This window comes from Marmota flaviventris, chromosome X (genome assembly GCF_047511675.1).
Source record: "Marmota flaviventris isolate mMarFla1 chromosome X, mMarFla1.hap1, whole genome shotgun sequence".
NCBI lineage: Eukaryota > Metazoa > Chordata > Mammalia > Rodentia > Sciuridae > Marmota > Marmota flaviventris.
The window spans coordinates 7,728,808-7,737,844 of NC_092518.1; the positions used below are offsets into that span (position 1 = coordinate 7,728,808).

A 9,037-nucleotide genomic window follows, 5' to 3' on the forward strand; every position below is an offset into this window, starting at 1 on the left:
GACTTAAACCTAGTACCTGGGACTTCAGCACATCCAGCTTACATTACCGGCATACCTTCACCAGGCTCACTGGGGAAAGATGATTTCACATATAATTTATTAAAAGTAAGAATGAGAGTAGGGAATGAAAATGTATAATTTTCATATCTAAAAAAAGAAAGACAATTCATTGACATGCTAGCTTATAGACTGACTAGGGTGTGAACGTGAGCTAGTAAATCACAATGTTCATGGGAATGGCCCAAACACAAGCCACTGCACCATCTGGAAAAAAGGTGAAGCCTACACAGAAGGAATGCCAAGCAGAAAATTGATCTGGGTTTATGTCAAGCAAAGATCAACATTTCCTGTTTCTTCTCACTTTTAAGTAGTTATTCCTGTTTATGACATATCCCTTGGCACTGAACTCACTGAGTTTGTTGGTTGGATGGAAAACCAGTAGGAATTGACAGTGTTTTTGAAGGAGACCCCACCTTGGGGCAAAGTTCAGGATTTAAATGACAGAGGTTGCTTTCTTAATAAACAGCTTTGGTAATTCTTCCTTATCTTCTTTCAAGGGCCTGGTGTTCATCATTTTATCAGTGACTTAGATGTTGGAAGAAAAAAACCTGTTTACCAGATTTTAAGATCAGCTTACAGAGAGAGGAGGATGGGAGTTGGGTACATAGCCTTTGAAATACAGGATCAAAATTCAAAAGAGATCAGAGAAAATTGTAAAAGGATTCATTAATAAAGAAAAAAATTATATATATATATATATATATATATATATATATATATATATATATTAGATGCCTTTTGAATATGATAAAACAATGTAAGGTATTTCTGAAGAAAATGAAATTGGTAAAATAGGTTATAAGACAAAAGGTCTATTGATCATAGTTATGATACGTTTTTGTTCCTGAAATAAAAACCTAAATTATATCATGATGAGCATAAATATACTTCATAAAACCAGTTTATTGGGTATTTACTTGATTACTTCTGTTGAGATCTTGATGAGGTAGGGCAAAGGAAAATGAGAATCAAAATAATCAGTTCAGCTGATTGTTGGGCACTCAAAGGATAGTTCTTCTTGATTAAAGAACTAAAATATACTGTTTTTGCATTTTCAGTTTTATTGACATGTGATAAAAGGCACATATTTTAAATGTGCAATATGATGAGTTTTGATTTATACACACACCTGTGAAACTGTCATGACAATTAAGTCACTGAGCATATGCATCATCCCTAAAAGTTTTTTCTTTTTTTTTTTTTTAAAGAGAGAGTGTGAGAGAGAGAGAGAGGGAGAGAGAGAGAATTTTTTTTTTAATATTTATTTTTTTAGTTTTCGGCAGACGCAACATCTTTGTTTGTATGTGGTGCTGAGGATAGAACCCAGGCCGCACGCCTGCCAGGCGAGCGCGCTACCGCTCGAGGCACATCCCCAGCCCCCTAAAAGTTTTCTTATGCCCCTTACTAATCCCTGCCTCTCCATTCCCAGGACCCAGGCAACCAATGATCTACTTTCTGTTACAATTGATTATATTTTGTAGGTGCAATTTTATATCAATGAAATCATCTAGTGTATCGTCTTTTTAGTATAGCCTCTTTCACTCAGCATAAAAATTTTCAGAATCATGATGTTGTTTCATTTCTTTTTATTCCTGAATAATATTCCACATGGTTTGTTTTTTGGGGCTTAGTTATTACTTCTATGGATAGATTAGTCAGTTGACTCACTTATTCTATTGCTTCTTTCTTTTTATTTCTATATTTTTTGTCTAATGCATCATAGACTCAGTAAATATTCATATTGATTCATTTAAGGACTTGGTCCAAACATTTTTTAAACCTCTTGAAGAGGATTCTATTAGAGGCAATTCATTCATTTGTCCATTAAATCCTTCAGCAAATTTTGATGAAGCCCATACAAGGTCTCAGGCGCTATTTTAGGCACTGGGGGTATAACAATAAAGAAAATAGACATAAACCCCAGCCCTCATTCTCTTACATTTTAAGAGAGAAGACAGAAAACACAATAAAAACACAAATGATATAACTTGCCACACACAATTTGGAAATAATCACTTGGGTAAAGAGCTATCAGATATCAATCATCGTAACCAGGCAGCGTGGATTCTGACTGACTCCCAGAAATTGGACTGGATGTAGATTTGGTGTGATTTTCTCAAACTCATAAAGGCCCCATGGAAATCGACTCTGAACAGGAGTTGAAAGAAAAATGAGGTCGCCATGAATGGCCAGGAGTTAGTGAGGTTGTCACTGGGCTGGGAATCCGCCTCCTACTTCCCACAGGGATTAAGCTTTTGTGTCCACCAGTAGGAGAATGATGAGAGGATGACCACCACAGTCTCCTCCCCTGACTGTAGGAATCAAGCCAAAGAATTTGACACTGGAGGAACACTCCTGGGAAATTAAAGCCTGTCACATTGTCCCACTCCAGTTCCAACTATAAACCTCAACCCAGACATGTATGTGCTTCACTAACTCCAGGCACTTGGGTATTTGGTTTGGGGGAGGAAAGACAACAAGGATGGAACAAACTAAAACTTTCACCAAGTGAAATGCTTTGCTCCAAGATTGGAGTAAAGAATGTTGAATACTTTCCTCTCCATTGAAATGTTTTGGCATTTGAGCTTAGGTAGGTTTAAGAGAGGAGTGTAAAGAGATAATTTCTGTAGCTGAAAGAAGGGAACCTTCTCTGCCTGCTTTTAGCACTTTTACTCTGGTGAGATTTAGCCTCTCTCCAAAGCAGACGAACCTTCTGAAAACAGGATTTCCTGTTCCCCCTGCCTTTGCAGAATGAAGGATGGTGTTGATCGGCAAGAGAGCAGCAGGCAAGAATTAGTGCAGGAGCAAGGGGTGGGAATTGTTTATTGCAACATGCTTAGAAATTCTTAGAAGAAATTTTGTGAAAATAAAAAATTCAGTTGCAGCAGCTTGCTTCTTTTAAGAGGGAACTTCAATCATAAGATTCTTAAAACTCAGGAAGACAAGTTGTTTTGATTTTTGTTTCAGAGTCATTTAAAAACATGAAAGTATAGACTTTTAACACAGAGGGGACCTAATTCCACTCCCGTATTTTACAGATGATGCAGAGTACTGAGCTATTGTTGTAAGGTAGGTCAATCAGCCTTGAACAGGTGGGTAGAGGGGAAAACAATGAGGGGCAGTGACTTACAGGAAAGATTAGACATATGCATAAAGAAAAATCCATGAGTCACAAAATTGAGGCCACAGGGTGCCTGGCAAACATGAGGAAAATGGGGCCTAGTATGTCAGAATCTCCCCTAGTCATAGCTAATTATAATCCCTTAAGGGAACTACTGTTTTCAGAGCATGCCATTACTATCACTTGTGACCAGGTCCCCAATGACCCTTTCTTATCACCAAAACTATGTCACAATCACCCCAACCACCCCTTGTAACTAGGACATCATGACCCTCACAAAGAAGGTTGCTAAAGGTTATACCAAGGGCTAATGAACTACTTGAAGGGGTACAAGACAATAGAACAAGAAAACTCAAACCCCTTAAAGCCCCTGACTCTACATCATTCTCCTTGGAAACGTCCCATTTAGTACCTTGTTCTGAACATTTATACTCTTGCTCTTTCTAATAAATTCCTGCTTGTTACTCTGTGAGACTCATTTGAAATTCTTCCTGTAAGATCGCAAAAACTGGTGACGGTAGACTCCTGCAGCTGCTTTGACTCTGCAGGTGTGTCTCCTCTGTGACATTGTGACAATGGTGGGGAGCATGGGAGCACACTCCTTGTTTCCTGGCTCCAAACAGTGTAATTTCCTCTGCAGATTATAGAAAAGGCCATTTAAAGACCAGGTGTGAAGGTGAATTTTGCTATGTATAATATACCTTACAACCTGATGTTAAATACAAAAAAAGCATATTCAATGATTCCTCTTGAACCCAGGTCTGTTAGATTCCTAAGATAGATCTTTCTGTATTCTACTTCTCAGCAGCAGTGCCCCCCCCCCCCCAGTCCTTGCTCCTTGTGTGGTTTGTTTGAGGAGGAAGCTGTGGGCTGAATACAGTGTGCTATACAAAGGCATTAACTACAGTGACTGGAAAGAAAAGCTCATTCAGTCTTGAGCCTGATGGATCAAGAGCTTCTGATAGTGTTGTGCAAATTTGACATCCCCATGAAATCAATCACTCCTCTGGTGGAGAAGCCATTGCATCCCAGCCAATTCCAGCTTGGAGTTCAGAATTGAAAACAAAACAGTTCACCCGTGATGGGAAAGAGACTTTTGGTATTCTTGTTGGCTTCCTGGCTAATTATAAAGTGTTAAAGACATTCAAAGGAAACTCGCCTCCCTCAGTGATCTACAAATAAGGAAGGGCGATAGAAGGTGAGCCAAAGAAAAGACTGAGGCCTCTAGTGAAATGAGGATCAAAACCAATCAGCCCTCATAATCACCAGAGAGAGAATTTTAATTTACAAAGGAAATAGATACCCTGGTAACTTGGAAAACCAGCAAAGGCTGAAATTGGGTGGGACCAAGAGCTCTGAAACTAATCATAGCTAGTTTTCAAAACTCAAAAGATTTGTTATTGCAAAACATTACTCAAACTCTAAACCAATTGAATGAATAGTGGTCTCTTTCTTAATGTCCATATTAAACATATACAGCTGAAACATAATGTGTAAACAATAATGTGTTTAAGAGGAATTAGGAAAGAATAGAGACACTAAAGCTTAATGACTTTGGTAATGGAACACTTCTATGATATAAAAGGTTTCTTTCTTTAATCTTCATTAGAACAAGATCATGTAGTATTTTCTTTTGTCTTGTGTGAATATTCTTAATGAGTATTGTTCCTGTGGTTAAAATGATATTAAGTTCAAGAGTTTAAATTTTCACTTTGAGACCATAAACTTGTTGGTTAGGATTAATGAATTGATCGTTACTATAATTTTTAGGTTATATCAGATATCAGTTGCAGGGACAGAAAAGTGTGATACCTTTCCTCACCTGTCATAAAGGTCATGATCAACTTTTCTATAATAAAAAATAGATTAACGAGAGAAAAGCATAACAGATGTATTTAACCAAAGTTTTACATTACACAGAAGCCTTCCCTGAAAATCCAGGGAGAATGGTTTTTATGCAAAAGTTTGATGAGGAGGAATGGACAGCCATAGAATTGTGATTGAACAAAAAGTTATGATGTATTGTAACACACTGAATGGTGGAAACCCAGCAACTCTTGTCTGGTCAGATTCTTCTTAGCCTCTCTGTGTGCAGGTTGAAGAATTTCTTCATGGTCAGCTCCTAAACAGAAAGGTGTCAGAAGAGGTTAGAGTAATATTTGTAGGTTTTATGGCTGGCTTTGGGAAAGAGGGCTCCTAGTTTCTATGACCCACCTTGGGGAAGACAAATTCTGGTTTCTATGGACTGTGTGGGGTTTAAAAAGCAGCAGAAGGAAGAGGGCAGAAAAGGGTCTGAAAGAAACTTTGCTTTTGAGGTTTTCCAATACCTTTTAGTTCAAAGTACTTCACAAGCTAAAGTGCCATACTTTGTTTTCTGAGCTCCAACACAGTCGTAGAATTCAAAAGACTGCATCTTTTTATTCCTCAGCATTTTGAATCATGCTGCATTCTCAGCCTGTGCTGATGTTGGTAAATGAATGAATTTGGCAGCTTCTCAATTTCCCTTCTTATAATTACTGTGAATTTTATTACATGTATTCAGTAGTTCTCCAGTTTCTTTCAAGAGCTTTTATTTATTTATTATTTTTAATTTATTATTTTATGGTGCTGAGATAAAACTCAGGGCCTAAGCATGTGCTCTACCATCGAGCTATACCCCAGCACCTTTCAAATCTTTTTGTTTTCTTCCCCTTCTGCTTCTTGGACTTTTCTGGGCTCCAATTGGCTCTGAGAGGTGTTTCTGCATGTTAGAGGACCCTCTCTACATAGAATTAACATATGTTTCGGAGGTGACATAGGCAAAAATTTTCAGCTGTTCAAATTCATTAAAATGGGGTGGGGGGTTAGGATAATATAAAGACCGAGTGTGTGTTTATTGTGAGGATAGGATGAGTGAGAGTAATCACCTGATTCAGGGAGTAGTTGTTTTAAAACATCTTTAAGGATATATTACTTCTCTACTTTTTGAAATGCTTCACAAGTCTTTGTTTGGGTTTGAGTCCCTGGGAAGGAGGGCCTGCCACAGGATCTGTGCATTTAAGATTTTCCCCATCCTGCTTTATTCACTCACGAAAATGGCTTTGCATGATTCAGTAGTGACTCTACAAAGTTAAAGACTTACTGGACAAATGGCTGGCAGGGATCTAGATTGGGTAGAATGTTCTGGAAGATGCGCTCTATGTCTTTCTGCAACTTGGTCTTACTTTAAATCTGGCACTAAATTTGCTATCACATGAACTGCATCTCTTCAGGAAGAAATAAAGAACAGGAAACCATGATCAGAGACATCAAAAGCACACTCTTTTTAATATCTCACCTCCTTTTATATACATCCTTCACTTGCTGTTCCATTGCAGAGCCCTCCCCCTAGAAGTGCTGATCCCTTTGCCCACATCTTCACACTCCCTGTCTTCAGAAGGGCCCAGAAGCCCAGAGAAAACACCCAAATGTCTGGTATTGGACAAAGTCTCATGTCTTACATCACAAAGGAATAAACAACCAAGCCGAGTCCCTTTAGCTGTAGACATAGGCCCATTTCCTCTAGTAGGAAATTCTGCAAAACCCTTTTCCACCTTCTAGAACAGCAAGGCTAAGGATGGATTTGAATCTATTCAGGACTTTTATGCTCCACTGGACATTATACCAGTGAATAAGCAAATCATCTGCTGTGCCTAAAATGTTCGGCTCAGAAACATGATAGTCCTAGCCTCAAAGAGACCAAGAATTATCATGTGTACAGCTCTTTCTTCATCTCTGTTTGGGTATTCAGGACTACATGCCTGCCTCCTTCCTCTGGGCCCCCCACCACCCTGATTCCCTTGCCCATCCCAGACAACTCCCCCACCCTGATATTGGCTCTTGCCTCAGGTGCAAACTCAGCCTGGCAAGCACTACATTAGCCTCAGGCACCACAACCTTTACCTCTAGATTTGTCATGATACAGGTATTTCCATTGCTGGGTTGGGAGCCATTTTCCCCAAACAAGCCGGGAGTTTTCAGTAACCCATAGGGAATCTTCACTCCTGCCACTAAATACCAACAGCAGTCTCCACTTCCCCCACTGTCCAATCGGTACTCAGATTAGCCAATGAGGTATCTTGGGCAATTTTAAGCCACAATTGCCTTAGGATTCCCTCTATTTTGAGCTTAAGATGTGTAACACTTAAGAAAAAAAGGCAAATTTTGCTAAGTGCTTTGTGCAACCAGTCATACTGCTTTATACCCCATCTAGATAAATATAATTTATCAATGCTTCATCAAGGATTTCAACTGAAAATACAACACCAGGCCCTGTCTGTAACTGGAAAATACACACATACACCAACTAGTGGTATTCAGCTAAGAATTCATTGCTGTCTCATTTTTCTTTAACAGAATGTCAAATCAAGGAACAATTGTTCATTACAAAGTGGGATTTGATGTCAGGTGAAGACAAATGAGGATGACAGAGCTACTTATTTGGCATAACTGCCTAGAAACAAACTGAAAAGGATTCAGCAATATTAAATATGCACAAGACACTCTTTCCAGAATAACCAAATGTCCAAGTTACAAAATCCCAAAGAAGTCCTAAACTTTCAGTTGGGGCAATTTATCTTTTTTTCCCAGCTGGAGTATTTGTGAGATGTCTCTCAGAAACAAAATATGCAAATCTTCCAGCCCCTGAAAAGGAAGGAAGTCTATTTGAAGCAACTCTAGGGAGAGGAAGCAAAAAGACTTGAAAATGCATTTTTCACATAGATTTTGTGAACTAACCAAAGTGTTTAGAGTGAACATGGTCACTTCATTTTTTTTTTCACTAGAGGTTATCTACAAAGACCACAGGAAATGTTTAAGCAAATTTAAAAGCTATTTCTCAAGAGTTATTTGGATAAGCACAGTAATTTAGAGGCTTGGCTTCTAACAACTAAAGGCCTAACACCCTACTCAACCCTTTTGTGTGAACTGACTAACAAGTAATATTAATGCTTAGTAACAAATGTAAGAATGACATCAATTTTGAAAAAAAAAGTTCACTGTTACTGCTTTCACGGAGAACTAACTCAAAGAAATGCATCTCTTGGATTTATAGAAAGATAGAGGGCAAGACAGTTGGATGCATATGTGGTATGTAAGTCTAGGTTCAGTATTCTGAATCTGAAAATCTGAAATCTGGAATGCTCCAAGATCCAAAAGCCTTTGAGCACTGACATGACGCCTCAAGTGGAAAATTCCATGTCTGATGCAGTGTGACTGACCTCAGTCAAAAACACTTAAGAAAAAAAAAATTTATAAAATTACCTTCAGGCTATGTGCATAAGATGTATATGAAATATAAATAAACTTCATGTTTAGAAGTGGGTCTCAGCCCCAAGATATGTCATTATATATATGCAAATATTCCAAAATCTGAAGAAAACCCAAAACCCTTCTGGTTCCAACCATTTTGGATAAGGGATGCCCAAACTGTATAGCCAAATGTCATGTTGGAATCCAGGTGGTTGGAACCCAAATGTTCATTATAGAATTCTTTAAACTGCTCCAAATTTTTCAGTTGAAAATTTTAATAATAAAATGTTAGGAAAAAAATCTATCTCCAATTTTGAAACCTTGAAATTTAAGTTTGGGCTAAAGATGGGGCACATCCATGCTCTGTAGCCTAAATTAGTGATTTAAGCTCTAATATCCAATCAAGCTGCTAATTTATCAAAGGGAGATGGTAATATAGGCAATGGAAGTTTCTCTACCTATTATCCTCTCAATGGGCTGGTTAGGAGTCTCTCCAACTAGATTATGATTCCCCCAAGGGAAAGAACTGAGTGTTCATTGACTTTGCATCTCCACCGCTAGCACCATGGTGGGCCAGTGTGGTGAATT

At 38.4% G+C, this 9,037-nt stretch overlaps 1 long non-coding RNA gene across 1 annotated transcript; it reads right to left on the bottom strand.

Moving 5' to 3' along the window:
- Positions 1–5,072: 5,072 nt before the first annotated feature.
- On the bottom strand, positions 5,073–7,204 carry LOC114101484 (uncharacterized). Its single transcript, XR_003584333.3, has 3 exons — positions 7,103–7,204; positions 6,303–6,426; positions 5,073–5,303 (listed from the first exon to the last, which is right to left on the bottom strand). It is a non-coding gene; the product is annotated as an uncharacterized lncRNA (long non-coding RNA).
- Between the last annotated feature and the right edge of the window lie 1,833 nt (positions 7,205–9,037).